General features: G+C 36.5%; 1 long non-coding RNA gene across 2 annotated transcripts in view; it reads left to right on the top strand.

The window, feature by feature from the left end:
* LOC107834572 (uncharacterized) overlaps positions 1-18,373 on the top strand; it is a 68,723-nt gene that overhangs the window by 5,153 nt on the left and 45,197 nt on the right. The window contains exons 2-3 of one of the 2 annotated variants that reach the window (XR_001660367.1): positions 325-414; positions 1,316-1,537. This is a non-coding gene — a long non-coding RNA (uncharacterized LOC107834572). Of the gene's footprint in view, positions 1-324; positions 415-1,315; positions 1,538-18,373 lie in introns of those variants that run through there. The other variant, XR_001660368.1, reaches the window with a different exon arrangement.

Genomic DNA, 18,373 nt, shown 5'->3' with positions numbered 1-18,373 from the left:
TTTGAATATTTTTTTTATAAATGGTGTTTTGATTTTTCATCTATCTCTGTCTGAAAAGTGTGGTGTGTATTTTTTATTCAACCTCTCCATGAGTCTTTACTTTGTTTCGACAAAATGTTTCACCCTTTCATTGGGTCAATCTCAGTCAGATCAGATGGAGAGCAACTTTGATGGGTAATTTTAAAGCCTTGGGATTGATTCTCATTTATATTTAGATCTGGACTTTTACTAGGCCATTCTAACACCTGACTATACTTTGATTTAAACTGTTCCATTTTTGTTCTGTCTGTATGTTTAAAGTGGTTGTCCTGTTGCTTCTTACAGGTTTTCCTAACAGGATTGTCCAGCATGATGCTGCCACCACTTTGCTGGTTTGGAAGGTTTCCAAGGTGCACAGAGAGGGACAAACATCAGGTGAGCTGAGTCGGTATAGCAAGATTTAAAATGAGTAACTTTCTCGTTATAACAAGATGCAAAACCCCTTTCTTGTTTTATGAAGAAGAGTTTTAGCTCATTAAAACAAGAAACCTTCTGGTTAATATAGGATAAAATGAGAAACTTTCACATTAAGATTTAAAACTAAAAACTTTAATGTTCTAACGTGATTTAGAACTCAATAAAACAAGGAATTTCTGAATTATATTTTAACATGGAAGTTTCTCAACAGTTTCTTTTAACAAACCACATCTTTATATAAAAACTTTTCTAGATGACACTTAAAAATCTGAAGAACTGTTTCTGATCTACTCAGTCTTTCTTTTGTAAATGAGAAGATATTTCGGTTATAATAAGATATAAATCTCATTATGACATGTTCTATATCCCATTATAAGGTGAAAGTTTATCATTACAACTAGATACTGTTCCTGAATTTATTTAAAGGTTTTGGCAGTTTGGTTGAGAATTTTTTGTGTGAAAAAGTTAGTTTTAGAAATGTTTTTTTTTTTGTTGTTGTTGTTGTTGTTATTATTTTTTACTTTGCAGAATTTGCACACAGTTGTGTTTTTTCTGATTGCATCACAAATTCTGTAACAGTTTATAAATTTCCAGCTTTTAATGGCCTTTTTTTATACACGTTTACCTGCAAATCACCAGTTATTCTGTCAGCTTTTAAGTTAAATTACTCCAAACTGTCTAAAGCAAATATAGTTTCCTCTTTATATTCAAATGTTCCCTTCAAAGCCAACCTCAGCTTATTTAGAAATGTCTAAAATGCGCCACGTTGTTTGGACGTTTAACTCTAAAACACCTCTTTAGTGGTAACTTAACCAATGAGTTGTTTTTCTATCGAGCTTCCTTGTTTGTTTTGTGCCAGTGGTTGGACAAGCCAGCTGTGTTAAGAGATGTAAATTCTCTGCAGACAAAGGCCCTCCAGTGATTTCAGCATGCAAAATATAGACCATCATCATAAAGCCTGGACACAACCTGAAAGAACGAGGGGAAAAAAGCAACGCTTTGCATGGAAATCACCCCGTGGAGCTGGATCACATAATTTTTAATGCATTCAAAGATCAGAGTAATAAATTATTTTATCCTCTTCCGTGAATTTTGTAGGTTTAAACTTGTAAACTGAAAGTGTTGATATGAAGTCCTTAGGTTCACCGGCTTAATCTCTAAACCAAACACAGCAGCAAAGTCCTGCTGCTCGGCACCAGGCCGGGTTAAGCTGCAGGGATGTGTCAGAGCCGGAGCGTCGCGGACGGGAAAAGCTCGTAGGTTTGCTTAGACAAGCAGCCCGATGAAAGGTTTAGTCCTGCGGGAAGAGCTGCGGATGTGGCGATCCTCGGCTGGAGCTAAGTGGAGGCTAAGGTGTGGTACGTGGTGAAAAACGGAGCTTCTTAGGGTTAACACGAGGATTTACAAACCAGTTTAAATGTACTCTTTGTCCTCTTTAAGAAACAGGTCAAAGGAAGCCAAAATGCATTATTTCGTTTAAATAATCCCAGTTTAATCTGTTTTTAAATAAAAATCATGCAGGACTTATTGATGTTTATCTTAATCTTCGACTTAATCCTTATCATGATTATTTTTAGCTCAGAGGATGTTGCCGTAGCATTTGATTAGTTGTTCTAAACAATATTGTTATAAAAAAATAATTGGTATAAAAATCTAAAAGGAATGATTTTTATATCTCTTTGAATGATTCTTGATGTAATTTTGAAGAATTCTGCAAATCTCTGAGATTAATGTTTATGTGAGATTTTATGGAAATAAAATCCCCACCAGGAATTGGTTGTGTAACAAATAATTATATTTATTATTTATTAGTGGTAGGACTCTATTAAATATTCTTAAATCGAGTTAATTGCAGGTATTAATTGCATTTTAATCAAATTAAACAACATTTTTAATTCAAAATCCTTTACTAGCTAAATTATTGAATAAATAAACATGCAAACACAAAAATAAACAGATTTATTGTTTTTAATCTGTTATTTAGGTTACTCAACCTTCAGATTGGATCTCATTGCTGGTTTGTGTATGCTAACATTAGCATTGAGGACATCTGTTGCTACATGCTTAGCATTGAGATGCTACTTTAGTCTCGAATTTCATCACTGATAGGCTAAGTCCGTTTAGCTGAACTTCAACACAACAGTCTTTTCCAGCGTTAAATCAGATCGTTTTTCGCAGCAGACATTAACCCTCAGTGGGTCGAGAGAAGTGTCGGCCATCGCTGCCGTTTGCAGATGTCGCTTCAGATTTACTGATGTACCATCAGATTTACTGATGTACCATCAGATTTACTGATGTACCATCAGATTTACTGGTGTACCATCAGATTTACTGGTGTACCAGGAACCCAAAAACAAAGGTTCCGCTTGGAACTTTTGTATGTTCAAAACATAAATCAAGTGATTAATTGAAACATTTTAACACGTGAAAGTTTCTCGTTTTATATCTCATTGTAATGTCAAAGTTTCTTGTAATGAATGATGTAAAATCAACAAGTTCTGCCCTATTATTTATCAAACTAATGTAAGCACAAAGCAAACAAATAGAAAACATTCTAAAAATTGTTCCTAATTCTGAGATCTTTGCTAATTAAGGACTAACCTTATTCAGAAGTTTACCGATCTCTCAGGAGGTTAAGAAAATGGTTTCACAACCTTTAATACTGAGCTCTGAAACATAATGTCTGAAGAGGGAGTGTAGGAGGAATGATTCTGAGCACTTCAGGCCATAAAACATTTATATTTTGAAGTGACGTAAAAGGTTGTTGTGACTAATTTAAGGCCATTTTCAAAGTCACCAGGGAAATCAAGCTAAATGTGTGTAAAAGGTCAGATCTAAGGGATTTTACATTCACTATTTCATTACTTTCACCTAGAATCTCATACTAAAAAAAATCAGTTTGGACCAAGCTTACTCATATGGCCTATTAAGAATGTTTAAAGAGGAAATGGAGGAACAGTTTATGAAAAAAAAACACAAAATTCACCCTGTTTATTTACTTTTTATCAAAAGAATGGCGCATAAAACAAATTCTTCATCAGTGAAAAACTTTTAAATGGCAACACAGCAAGCAGGCCCTTCTCGCAATTTCTGAGCAATGTTTTGCAACCTGATTTATCTTTGGTGATGAGTTCCAAGGTTTTAAAGGTGGAAGGCCTACTTGTCATCACCCTAATCTTTAGCTCAGGCTGCTCCAAAATGTTCCAGTCAGGCTAAATATATTAGATTCATTTCTAAATCTGCCAAGTTTAGACATTAATCATTATTGGGCTGATAGATTAATTATGATTTATCAATTATGGAAATAATAGTCAACTAATTTATAACTGGAGGACATAGACTCAATAAAGACAATATAATTAAAGAACCACATACTCAGAGCAGCAATTAAACCAAATCTGTACAAAACAAATATCAATTTAAGACAAAAAAAAACCCTTCCTTGTAAAAATGTTCTACCTAAAACTTCTTAAGTACCAGTTTTAGCTTCACCTGGTTCAAATTCTGTAAAAAAACAAAACAAAAGGAAACTCCTCATATTTAGCACCATTTGCTGTCCAATTATTAATTGGGTAATCCAAAAAGTAACCACCAGATTAGCCTTATAGTGATGCTAAATCGAGCAGAAAGAGCTGAGCATTTCTCATGTTGATGTTACAAGGATGTTAGCTGCTAAAAATGATCAAGCGTTCACTAAAGGAAAGCTTATTGCATCTTAAGCAATAAAATGTTTTTCTTAAAGAAAGACATTAAATTATATGTTCTTTTTCATTTTTTGGTATTTTCAATATTGTATATAAAATAAAAAGCTTATGTGGTTAAATAAAAAATCTTCAGTGTTAAGTTTTTTTGGTCTGATTAATCAAATAATTGTCAGGCCTGAATTATTTTGGCTACAAAATTATTATTGTCAAAATGTCTGTTTTATAATGTTGCCCATAAAACTGTGATGGCACTTTAAAACAATTTTAAGCTATGTTGTTATGAATTCAACATATTCACTGTGTCCAGTGATTAATTGGGTAATCCAAAAAGTAACCACCAGATTAGCCTTATAGTGATGCTAAATCGAGCAGAAAGAGCTCAATTTAGCATCACTAAATTGAGTGGTGCTAAATCACTCGATTTAGTGATTTTTTTTTGGCTCTAGTGGCCTTTATTTGATAGCTAATTGACAGGAAATTGGGTAATGAGAGAGGGGGGAAGACATGCAGCAAAGGTCGCCAAGGCTGGGAATCGAACCTGCGACAGCTGCGTTGGAGACTAAGGCCTCCATATGTGGGTTGTGCTTAACCCCTACACCACCACAGCACACCCTGATTTAGTGATTTTATAAAGAAATGATCAGCAAACAGCAAATTGCTATCAAGACTGAACCTTTTATATTATCAGTTAGTAAACAGTCACTTTTTACTCACAAGCATTCCTTTAGACCAAATTTAACACTTTGCTGATTTTGGAAAATGTAAGTCACATGCACAAAGATTTAACAGAGAAAGTGAAAACAAATTTCCAAAATTTGTCTTCAGTGCTACAATAAAACTTTGTTGACTCTCACATGTTGTCATATTTCTTGGCGATAATGCCGAAACGTGTAAAAACCTTAAAATAATTTTTTATTGCAGAAGCATTTTCCACAAACATAAAATCTGAAGAAAAAAGTTGGGGGAAAATATCTCGGATTAAGAGAGTAAAATAAATACGTTTTAATATTAATGCATTTTGTATTTTGGATGTTAAAATTCCTTGTAAACTTGTTTAACTCAGAATCAACAATTTAATTTTTTTGCATCATTTTGTTCCCTTCCTCTCGAGTAAACCTGACATGACTTGTATTTTTACAGTTCATTTGGCTACTGTTTCATAGAGAATAACTTTAATTACCATGTCTTACATGTAAAATTATTATTCATTGTCAAAGATTTTGAGAACAAAGAAGCTGATGAGTGCTAAAAATGCTGATGATGCACAGGAGGTTAATAAAAATTTCACAATCCCAAGATTGAGTGCTTCAGCTCAGCCTGTGACAGGCGTGATGGACAGGTATTTCAGTTTGCAGCAGACCTCACCCTTGAGCTAAGACTGCTTCTTATGCTCAGCGGTAATGAACAATCAGCGGTGAGTAATTTCTCAGGTACCTGTTTTTACTGGAGCGCCGGATTAAAGCTGCGATCCTGTCTTGGCCGTGTTACAGTTGGTGTTTGTTCATGAGCTGTTTTATCTCCGTGCGGCTTAGAGATACACCGAGTGCTGCTGGAGGCTGACTACTTTCAACATTTGTTGTCAAGAATGCCTTTAATGTGCAGATGTGCATCAAGTTTTGTGTTCTTCATTCGAAACCTCAAATCTGAATATATCAATCTCATCGATAGACTCGCTGAACACGTTGGGGGGGAATGGAGAATGGAGAGCCCTGCAACCATGCACTGCTGCAGCTGTGAGAGTTCTCCACCTTGCAGCCACAAAGCCGTGCAACGAAGCAAATGACTGCTGGAGGCTGAAAGAGGTTGCAGCAGAGGCAAATGAAGGGCCCTCCACTTTGTGTTCCACCTGTAGGGTGGCCGGCGAGAAACAGCTCTCTCAAAACAAAGACAAACAAATGAGACATTTGAATTTGAACACTTAACTTTAACCATTCAGTGACTGCAGCTCTACAGGTGGCTGTAAGCCGAAAGCTGACAGGCACACACATAAAACACAGTAGATGTGGTGGATAGAGTAGGAATTCAAACTTTAATTGTTAATTGTTTTGCCTGGTTTCCATTCAGTGTTATTGGTGCTGTATCATCAGAGATTGAATAAATGAAACATTTCAGAAATATATTGTTTTAGAAAAATAAGATTATTCAACATATTCAAATGTTTGCTAAACAAATTGATATAAAACCACAAAGTCTGATGTAAAGTTTTATTTTGGTTTGTTCCGCATTAGTCGAACTCCAGGCCATCTGTTTAGAAAATCCAGCTTGTTTGGGCAGGTGTCAATACGTAATAAAACTAATGCAGACTAAAAAAAGCTAACTCTGGTCCGCCTATAAACCAAGGGCTTGGCTTGGCTTGGCTGAAATGAACTCTGATGCAGCTCGACTGCATGTGAACGCCAAGCGGACCGGAGACCGCTCCAAAAGCAGGAAGTGGACTATAATAACCCATTTCTCCTAGAGGAAGAAATGACTGGTGGTCTTTTACCAACAATAAAATAAATCCTACAACTGCTATAATCTCAGGCCACTCCTCCATTTTGGTTTACAGTTTGTGAAGATGGTAGTTGCGCTCAGTGTCTTCTTCTGAGGTTTTTGTGTCGTTTCCTTCAGTGGTTCTTAGTGCAGCACCTCCACAGGCGAGGAGGGAAATAGGTTTCTCAAATGTTTGGTTTGTTTGACACCGTGCAGTGTGAAAGAAAACCACAAAATGTTACAACAATTGAACAGAGTCTGCCAGACTGCCATGCGTAAAAGCAAGTTAAGCGTTTTTCTGGTACATTTAATAACCTTCTGACACCTGGTGCTTTATGGGGACCAAAGCGATGAACAATATCAATTAATATTTGGTTAGGGTTAGAGATATACTGGTAATCATTCGGTTTAAGTATAAATGTAGATTTTTAATTGAACTGAAGTTCATTAAAAGTCGCAATATTGGTAGAAATACAAACTTTGCGCCTTGTAAGCTCCTTCTGGGGCCCAAAGCCCAGTTCTAATACGGTGGACGCCCTGGTGTAGGGTTACAGGTTAGATGTGAATTAAGTTCTGGTGAAGGTTAGGCATAAATGCAATTACTAAAATTAATTTAAGTCAATACAAAGTCCTCAGTTGGATAGACATACAAACTTGTGTGTGTGTGTGTGTGTGTGTGTGTGTGTGTGTGTGATAGACGCAGTGAATCCACTGTTGAGAAAGTGAAGGCATCTTGTTTGCATTACCAGCTGCAGGGGCTTGGTGGGGATGCAAAGTCCTGACGGTTGAGTTGCTCCAAACCCGGGCCAGTTTACATAACTGAAGCAGTTCACTTCCCCGGGAGCCTGCCGTTAAATCACTGCCAGCTCGCGTGAGACTCTGAAAAGCATGGATCTATGGAAGAATAAATGCATTCAGCACAGGAAACACGTAGGAAAAAGACCATTTCCTTTAAAAAGGAAGCTGGAATGAAAAGATTTGACTGGTCTCGTTGGTCCCATTAGATATCATTGGAGTAAAAGCCAAAAATACCTTAATGGAAGTACTTACTCTTGGTTTAAAAGCTACATCTTGTTACTTTTATCATTGTTATTTTACTCTTTAAAGTTGGGGTTTGACGTAAAATTATTATTCAAAGAGAAAAAAGGAACTAATTAGTGACAAGGCAACTAAGATTGATGGTGGGTGTTTCTTCGAAGCCTTTGAGGTAAAAGAAAACTAAATAATAGGAAGAAAATGCCTTTCTAATTCAAAGGATTTGTAGTCAATTCCCTCAGTTTAATGGATTTACATTAACATTTGTGACTAAGTCTAACAGGTCCGGCAGTACACCACAACTAAAGTAATCCTCTGGAACATCTGACTGCATTAGTCAATGACATCAGTAGTTTTGACCACATAAAAATCACAAACTAATGTCTTCTTCTGGAAGCATGAAAACGGCTTTAAAAAAATATCTGTTTTATTTAACTTTTTTATGTTGCTTTGCTGACAGTTTCTGGTCAGTATTATGCTTCCCAGTAACCCAAGTAGATAGTTTTATAAATCAAGACCAGTGTTTATGTGCATAGGCTGTCAGTCGTGTTGTAGGCCGTGCACGTTTTTGTTTGTTTCTAAAAAATGAAACAAAAATAAACCAAGACAGACTTCTCAAAAACAAAATTTCTATTCATTTCATAAGGACATTCATGTTATTGTAGCCTGCTAAAGGCAAAAATAATTTATCAGGAAGTTGAGTCTTATTTGTCAATACGGGAAGATCCCTTCACTAACCTCCCAAGATGCATTGCAAGTTTTTTTTTTCCAAGCATGGCAGTGAAGCTGAATGCATGAATGAAGAGTGCATACTTGTTGTCCAATCAGAATGGCTGTACTTTATTACGTGCACTTTGCCAGACATATCAGCATATTTGTTGAAGTGTAAAGGAAGTTATTTTTGTCTGAAAACGAGAACAGAAGGAAATGACTGCACAAGCTAATTTTCTTTGGAAAGTTGAAGTTTCCTTGTCTCAGTGAAGGTCAAAGTTTATGAATCAGCAATGCAAAGAGATTCATGGACAAAATCACTGCTAACCCGAAAGAACACAAAGTCCTGCCTCATATTTATAAAAAAGAAATCCCAAAACATCTCGATAATCCCCGAGACTTTTGGGGGAAAAAGAGACAAAAGTGAAACATTTTTGAAAATGGGCACCCTGATGCATTTGGTGTAAAATTAGTATAGTTAATAATAAAAATAGAGAACATTTGACACTTTAAGAATGTGGCAGTGTAGCTGTCTGCTTTGCAGCTTATAAGAATAGTTTGAACCAGAAATGCTGTTCTCTAGCTGAAAATCCTGAAGACAGATGCCCAAACATCAGTTTGTGACCTTGAAGAAGAGCTGAAATCAAACCTGAAATTATTTATATTGGATGAATATCATCTGTTGAAAGTCCCTAAAACGTATTAGCTTGTTTCTAGCATTTTTGTCAGTAAATAACAAAGTGGGGTGATTTTAAGGGTGGAGTTACCGTTCTGGGTTTATGATGTGCAATTTGCCTTAGAAACTAAAACAACGCTTCTGCCACAGAAGTCAGGGCTTCTCACTTGTAAAGTCAGAGAACTTTTTAAGCCAAAGTTCGGATTCAGTATGGCGGTTTTACAAGACTGGCATGTAAATCATCTAAAATCAATGTAGAGCCCACAACTCTAAATTGAACAAATTAAACATGGTGTTAGCTTATAGAAAGTAAAGTATAAAATGATGTACTGTAAATAATGTCGTCATGTTAACTGACTTTCAAGGTAACTGGAGCTCACCAAAGTTTCTGGCCAGTTTGAACAATTAACTGCAATGCCTTGTCCCCATATTCATTAATTCGCTGTTAAAATGCTGAATGATTTTAATCACTAATGGCACAATGTACTTCACATTCTGTAGTGGCATAGTCAAAGTCTGGGTTTAAATTTGATTGAGATACTAGCATGTTACTTTAAGGAGGCCATTTATGTTCAAAATTTTTTTAGTCTGACAAAGTTTAAACACTTAGCAGAATTAAATCCATTTGTATTCAGTCAGGTCTTTGTCAATTACTTAAATTTGTTTGAAATGAGAAAAATGATAGGATTATCAATCAGCCAATCAATCGATCAATCAAGTTTATTTGCATAGCACATTTCAGCAACAAAACAGTCCAACATGCGATACATTGTGAAAACATAAACATCACAAACACATAATTTAGTCCAGTGGTCCCCAACCCCTGGACCCTCAGTTGCGCAATATCTCAGCTGTTTGGGATTCCCCTCTTTCTTACGTCACCGCGCTTTCTGATTGGCTACCTGTCACATTCAACAAGTTGTATTCTCGTTCCCAGTCAGGGAAAACCCCACAGGTTGTGATAAAAGGGCCAAGACAACCCAAATTGGGTATATTCAAGATTTAGCGGGAACACCAACATCCAGAATCCTTATCTGACGGTACACACACACACACACACACACACGGGCCACAGCAAAATTTCCAAGTCTTGACCGGTCCGCGGTAATAAAAAGGTTGAGGACCACTGCTTTAGTCGACAGTCGTGAAAACCAATAACAGACATTACATTTTGTCAAGTGCCATTGTCAAAATCATCGATACACATCAAATATGTTGGTCAATGTTTCATTTATTACGGTTCAAAAGTAAAGCATTATAATTTTTTATAACTTAAAAATGCAACAACCTTAAAACAGCAGGTTTTCTTGTTTTTTTTTCAAATTGTTTTAACATGCATTAGAAATGTAAACATCTTTTGTACAATCTTAGCCTAGATATCTTATAAAGCGCTTATTACAGACAAAGTAACAACAAAAATCAACAATAATTTATACAACGAATCTTTCTTAATCTCAACATTCCTAACCTCAAAAGTAAAAAACATCAACCTGCTGTTCTGAAGGATTCAAATTAACAAAAAGGACAATTGTTGTTTACACAGTAAAAAAAAAAAAATTAAAAAATTCTTTAAAAAGTCTACTATCGCCACAAGAAACCAGTGACCATCCAGTCAGCTGTAGGGAAATCAGAAAAAATCTATATTTGTCAATGCTGGGAGGGGAGCAGGGAATCCTTAGGGAATCGACGTGAAGCAGAAAGACCTCAAACAAGATAATTACCCTTCACTTCATTTACTTTTTATTTTTAGGTCCCATCTGTTGATTTTATCTCAAAATCGTCAAAGTGTTCTTATCATTATCACTGTTGGATTCAGTTGTGGATTTGGTTTGCTATTTATGAGTCACCCGGTCTGACTCACCCATCGCCTGATAGCGACTGTATCTCTCTTCTCCACTGTAACACAGCTCACAATTGAAGTCATGCATCGTTGCAGATGTCAGAGCATCTGTGTCAGTTGGCGCTCTGTTAGGATCTATGTCAACACCTCATAGATGTCTCAGCCTGCACAGAAACCAGGCGGCCACAATTGAGCTTTTTTACCCATGCCTGCACCTGAAAAGAAACTTCACTTGCACAATAGGCTTGCACGTTAGGCTGGTTGTAGAAGTCTAGCACCATCCTTATTTTGTTCTACTTCATTACCGCGGATTCATTTCTGTCTTCTGGTGTCTGCTGTCTAACTATGAGGCAGAGAGAGGAGTTAAGGAGGGAGGCAGAGGAGCTTGTGTTGTTTCTAAACTCAACACTTGTGGCTTTGAAAAAAGTGTTTCCCATGAATCTTGAGCTGTCTTGTCTCTTTGAGTGGTGATACAGCTCATTCTGTGTGTGGGCGCGCAATGGCACGCAACTCATTTGGCAAAGCTATGTAATTTGAAAAAAATAAAAGGCTTTACTTTCTTCTGATCTCGGGACAAAAAGTAATATTTATGAACAAAGTTTAGTATTTGGTAAATGGGAAGAAGTTAGCAAAGTTTTTTTCTGATCAACGTTGAATTTTCATGTGTGCTTGATATTAAACAGCGCCTACCAGTTAACTTAGGCTAGCAAAAAGACTAAACTTGCTGTCCGTGTGACAAAAAAGATTAGCACTTAGGATTTCACATTCATTAGCTTCTTTAGAAATTTAAAACAGAATTATTGTAAGAATAGTCTCCTCTTTTGATCAAGAAAGTAGTTTGTTAAATGTGACATCACTACCAGCAGTTAGCTTAGGTTCGCATAAAGATTAAAAACTCACTGTCCTTGTGGGAAGAAGGATTAGCACCAAGGACTTAATATGCTCAAATATTTAATAGTTTGAATCAGAGATTAAACTGGAATTATTGTTAAAAAAAATGTCTCCTTTTTTTGATTAAGGAAACAGTTTAATTATTACTCCACTACCAGTAGTTGAATTAGATTAGCAAAAAAACTGAATACTTGCAATCTGTGTGGGGAAAAAGAATTAGCACCCATGATTTCACATTCAGCAGCTTTATTAGAAATTTAAAACAGAATTTCTTTGAGAAAAGTCTGCATTTTTAGTGCAGGAAGTAGTTTTTTAAATATGAGATTGCTACCAGCTGTTAGCTTAGGTTAGCAAAAAGACTAAAAATTTGCTAGCCATGTTGGAAGAAGTCCTGGCACCAATGCTACCAACATTTAGCTGTGCTTAGCACATACATTGAATTTTTACTGTTGGTTCTCTTTGTGTTTGAAGATAAGATTTTCCCAGTTCAGTGTCAGAAACACAAGAATGCTCCCTAAATGCCGAAGGCTAGCTGAAAAATCAGAGCATCAATTAGCCCTGAGTTTTTTATCCAGTATGGTGGCTAACTGTAGGGAAAGTTGCTGGTAAAATAAATAAATAAAAAAATAGCAGTTCTGACATTAAATGTTGGAAGAAAAGTTACTCTTATGATTCCAGCTTATTAAAGTTTCACTGGCGCAAGCTACTATTCTCTTGTTTTTTGGCAAGTGTGAAATTCCCACCAATATTTAGCTTAGCATAAAAATGAAAAACTAAATCTACCCCTTTGTGAAAAAAATCTGCCTTTTAGGCTTAGCACCTTTAAAATTCCCAAAATAAATTCGGCACATTTAGTTTCTGTCTTGAACCCAGTGTTTTAGCACACAGTGTTTAGCCCATTTTGTCTTTTTTTAAGTTCTAACTGACTCACTTGCTGTGTATAATGTAGACACATGTATCACCTAACACTTTTTACAAGCTGCCCATCTAATTTGCTCCACAAAGGCTCAGTGTACATACATGTGGGTGTAAATGTACACAAGGATTCAGTGAAAGATTACCAACATGGTTAGAAAGTGCAGCCTCATCAATCTAATGCTACAACTCACTACATAACACCTACAAAAGTGGGAACACTTTTAGCACTATTGATCTTTGCAAATTGTTGGAATAGTTTTAAGTGTTTCATGTAAGTTAACAATTTGACCCACAACATCAACACATGAATATCTGATGTTTATATTTTAAATGTGATCCTTGTTTATTTTTTGCTATGTTGGTTATTGCTTTGCTAAAATAAATCTTTAAATCTTGGCTCCAGAAATTTGAAGTTTGAATTTTCTTGCTCATTTTGGAAAATAGAAAAGTCAGAGCAGTGGGTCAAACATTTTATAATATTGGAATTAATGCCGACAATATATATATATTTTTAAAACTTCTATGACACATTTTGGAGCACTAAAATTGAATTTGATCCTGTTGAAAGTGCTTATCTCATTTTATGAAAGGGAAAACATTACTTGTAAATTATTTAGTTAATCAGATCTGAGACATGCTACATCATCATGCAATGATAGCATCTGGAGAACATTGGCAACGGATTTAGATTTTTTAAAACTCTTAAAAATAGCTTAATAATGGCGTATTTTTATATGTTTTATGCAGTTTTTAGGCACAGTGAAGAACAAAATACTGTTCTTAGTTTTGCCTGTTGGATTTTTTTGTTGCTGCTGGAGTTGAACACCTGCTCTTTGGATAAAAATGTCTACTTTAATACCATTACGACATGACGTCAGAGAGTTTATGTTGTGCCTTTATGATTAATTATGGATCTTTCCCCAATTGTCCTGAGAGAAATCCTAAAAGACATGACCCAGTTACTGAGTTTTGATGTTTCCTCTGTGATCCCAAAAACAAAAATCTTAGATTTAGATTTAGAATTAAGCTTGCTATTTCTATTTTTTTTTTTTTTTACTGTTTAGATGAACATTCTCTTTTGTTCTCACTAATAAAAAGCGAGGGAATTGCTAACCTGTGCTTGAAGGGTTAGATGAGTACACCATGTAAGGTTTAACCTGATTTATCAGCTGACATCTCATGCCAGTCATATCTGAGCGACGCACCCTGCCACCTACATTAATGGGCAGGTCATTCTTCTTGTCTCATATCTTAACTTTGGGTGTTCAGCGGAGCAAAGCGAGGCCTTTGTGTGCTGCTCCTGACAAGCTTTCACCGCCACCTAAATCCTCTGATTCCTAAGCAGGAAGACGCAGGTATTCATCAGGCTTCCAGTGATATCCTTGAGCACAGCGCTGTGTTTTCTCAGCTGTCAAACACCTGACAAGTCCATTTAGGCCTGGCAGATGAAGCAATCGTGAAAAAACGGCCCTGGCTCTGCAGATTTGGCATTATATCATGTTTTCTACATGAAGAGATGAATGATTTTTTAGCATTTTGTGCATTGGAAACAATAAGTAGATTGGTGGGAAAAAAAAGGACCACAAGCACCAAATCAAATCCTGCTATGCTAGTTTGTATAAGCCAACACAGCTTTTAGACGTTTTGTTGGGTTACTTAAGCACTTTGTGTTTATTACATTGACCTGTTGATGTATTTAGTAATTACTGCAATTCCATTTTGTGTTTAAATGTATTTCATGAAGAACGCACACTTCTTCATGTGTGAGTGTGAGTCCTTGGAATCAGGACTCACAGTTGAGTCCTGATTCCAACGTTAAGAATGACCCAGTGCTTCCTCTACATGTAATTGATAGTGTTGCCCTGCCATGCAAAATAAAAGCTGCCACACCTTCAGAATTAAGATTTTTAAATATATGTTAAAAAAATGCAAAGAATATCATATTTCATATGCGCCTGCCTGTCTGGCTACGAAGCTGGGTACTTTGTGCTGCGCTGCTCTCAAATTGGAGGTGGCAGTCTGAAGAAATGAAGATTAAGATGAATACATTTTTAGTTCAACCCTGCAAAAATGATCCTAATGTTAATGAATGTTGCATTTGAATGACACCAACAACTTAGTTTATTGATATAGTTTGACCCTTATGCATAATGTTTCAGATATGGTTTTTTTGTACTTCCATTTGGGATTTTACTGCTTCCAAAAACAGTCCAAATGCTTTAAAAAACCTAGCCAGGCGTTTTTTTGGCAATAAATTATTTTTCTTTGGTGTCTCAAAAAGGACTTGTTTCAAAAACCTCCAGAATGCAAAGTCACAAATCAGCAGGCACTGTGTCGTTACCTAGCAACCCCAGCAAAGCCCAGCTAGTTACCTAGCAACTTCAGCAGATCTAACAGGTTTGGTCAGCAGGTTTTACTGCCGTTTGCACTGTACAATGGCTGCTGAAAAAAAAAACAAAAAAAACAAGGGTTTTGTTGTTGACTTACCATTCAGAAATCACTTGCTGTAATTTTGTTGGTTGTGCAGGAGACTCCACTTCTGCTTTTCAGAGAGGTACAGTTGTCTAATGCACATCTTTTCTGAGCCATTTTTACATGTGTAAACGTTGAGTTGGAGGGCGTGGCCAGCAACAACCTGTTTTCATTTAAAGTGACAGTAGGCGCCAAACCAGCTCCTTTTGAAAGGAGCTCGTAATAGGCAGAAGTGAGCAGACTAAAACCTCATTACCCAAGAATGATATTGTTCAAAAATGAAATGAACATGTTTTGCATGGCCTATAGACCTATCATAAGCTGTTCAAGGAAAAATAATGGGTCATATTTTTAAATATCCTTGAGGAAACCCTGTTAACCAGTGTAGAAAAAAATAGATTTATTTGTGTCATTTTTCACACCAGATCAAAAGGGTCTGTGGAGAGAAATGGAAACACATTACATCCAAAAAAGAATGAGCATAAACTTGATTTGCCAAGTTTATGCAGAAAACAGCAAATTTGAATTCACGTCCAATTTGTTCTCAATGAGGATATTTGAAATATAATAAGAAGGGAATTAAAATAAAAGTGTAGTTTTTGGTAAATGTGCATAAATGCACTGTTTTTAAAGAGCAAGCCAAGTTTGAATCGGTGCAAACAAGCATGGTATCAATCTGGGTTGAGAGTTCACAAAGGAAACAGCCTGAGGGAAGAAACAGTCTCTGTGGTGGCGGCTTTTTATAGAGCTGCAGCGCCAAGCTGACGGTAAACCTGGGGTCAGCAACCTTTGCAACCCAAAGATCCATTTTCCTTTTCAGTCCAGCTAAAACAAATTTGTTTACAGACACAAAAGTGATGTGACTCTTTGCAGCAAAACATCTTGTTTTTATAAATAATACAAAAGGAAGTTTGTTTAGATCTTTAAATAAAAGAACTACAACTTTATTGTTTTTAGCCTATCTTTTCTTTAATGGGACATTTAAAATTACATAGAAAATTAATATTAAAAAATAGATTGACAAAAATATGTACTTCATAAAGAAAGAATATTCCTCATACTATTGGTGTCATTCTCTGTGCCAGTACTATGCGCATTAATTGCATCTAGGAGAAAAACCTTTAAAACTAGCCTTTTTGAATTAACTTTACATTTTCTATTTTTTTAGCAAGATTAGCCAAAGTTATTAAACCATGTGTGGCTGGTTGCAGACTTCTGGTTTAAACAGTTTGTATCCAGGATGTGTGGGATGTGCAAACTGGATGAACCTCATCAGAGAATATAACCCTGAGGAACCCCTTGTGTTGTCTTTGCTCCTTATGATTCAGAATTGGCAGACTAAATGTAAACACACTTTTCCAGGTTAGAAGACAGATGGTTCAATAATGGAGCATATCCACACAGGGAGTCACCGCTGTGTGTCAATATTAAAATGAAAAGCTTTTGAAGACCTTGTCAAGTTAAACAGGATATGCAGAGTTGTGTTCTTAGTGTTGGTGTTTACAGATGGTTGTTCATGAATTTAATTTAATTTAATTGGTTACACTTGGTGAAACTTAGTTTCTGGTGGCGTAACACTGAAACATAAGCAAGTCTTTTCCCTTACCCTGGTGATCTCACACAATGTGCCCATTGCAACTTGACAGATTTACCTTTGATAGCTTCAGATAAAACGTTTGTTATTGTTAGCTATTTTTAGCTTGGGTTTCACTGCCTGAATATTTGTTTACCAGAAGCAAAGGGCACAGATCTTTGAGCGTGACTTGACTGAGAGGTATGGACCCTCGAAACGGACACGGTGCAGAACAGTCCACTTGTAGGAGAGCGGGAAACGGAGAGTCAAGTTTATTGCCCAATTCAGCAACAATGCAGATCAAATTGCTTTACATCATAAAAATCAAAGTAACAAACATTACATTTTGTGAAATGCCATCATCAAAATCATCACTTTATTACTAATCAAAGGCAGCTCTAAGCGGGTGGGTTTTTAGCCTTCCTTGAAAGGAACTCAGTGTTTCACCAGTTTTGCAGATTTCCAGAAGTTTGTTCCAGATTAGATCTTTTGGTTCTGGTTCTGGGGATGCAGAGTAGGCCAGACTAGAGAGAGAGCTGGGGCGTTTTGGATCCGAAGCGTACCTGAAGCGGCGCCGCGCAGAGGGAGGCCGCTCTTCTGACTCAGCCGTGCATGCTAACCGGCCAAGTGAGACAGAAAGAGAAATCTTGCTTGGCATGCCGTTTCTTTCCAGTGCCACCTGTGTGTCTGTTACTGTGGGATTTGTACCTCCTCAATCACTGACACTCGTGGATTATCTGTACTTAAGGCAAAAAGTCAATGCAAGCCACATCTTGTGTGCCAGCAATCAGGTGCTCAAACAAAAACATATCTTCTGCTTTGTGGAAAAGAAATTCCTCTAAAGATCTGCGACCAGTATAATTGCTGCAATTATCTGGCAAACATTGTTTTCTCTGCAAAACCTCTCACACTTGTGAATTTATTACATTCATGTCATTGCCACCCTGTAGCAGATTGTCTGCTAAACTGGAGCCACTTGTGACATAATTGAGGAATTGTGCTCCTGGCGTTTGGCAGACAGGATGATGAGTGGCCTTTGTGGTTTTGTGAGAAGGTGTTCTGAGTTTGCGTTTGGCACCGGTAGCCAACTACAGGTTAAAGGTGGGTCAACTTCCAAAGGAAACACAACGAGTGAGTGATTGAGACAAAGTCAAGAATAATAATCTCTCTCATAATTCCCTCTATGGTGTCTCTGCCTTTGTAATCAGTGCAGGTGGAATTTTGCGCCACTGATACTTTCCTTTTCTTTGTTGAACCTCGCAGGTTACAGTCATTTTTATTCTGCTTTCATTGCATTGTTGGATTTAAATGACCTATTTATTGTTATTAGTGTTTCTCAATGTGGAAATATAAAGAAATAAAAAGCTCCAAACACTTATTTAAACATTAAATCAAACAAACGGTTTCATTAATTAATCGACCAAAACTGAATTTTTAGGACTTTTTTGTTTGTTTTTTATACACAACAAAATACAAAAGTTGGTCGGAAAACAGTTAATTATTCGACCGAAACTACTTTTTGGTATAATTGTCATAGTAAACTCATATTTAAGTTATTAAATGTGGCCACGCATTGGTAAACAATTTCTAAATTGAATTCTTTAGCTTACATTGCCTAATAGTTG

Source organism: Poecilia formosa, unplaced genomic scaffold (assembly GCF_000485575.1).
Source record: "Poecilia formosa unplaced genomic scaffold, Poecilia_formosa-5.1.2 Scaffold668, whole genome shotgun sequence".
In the NCBI taxonomy this organism is placed as follows: domain Eukaryota; kingdom Metazoa; phylum Chordata; class Actinopteri; order Cyprinodontiformes; family Poeciliidae; genus Poecilia; species Poecilia formosa.
The sequence above is the reverse complement of the archived record's forward strand: the minus strand, read 5'-3'. Positions and strand labels throughout refer to the sequence as shown.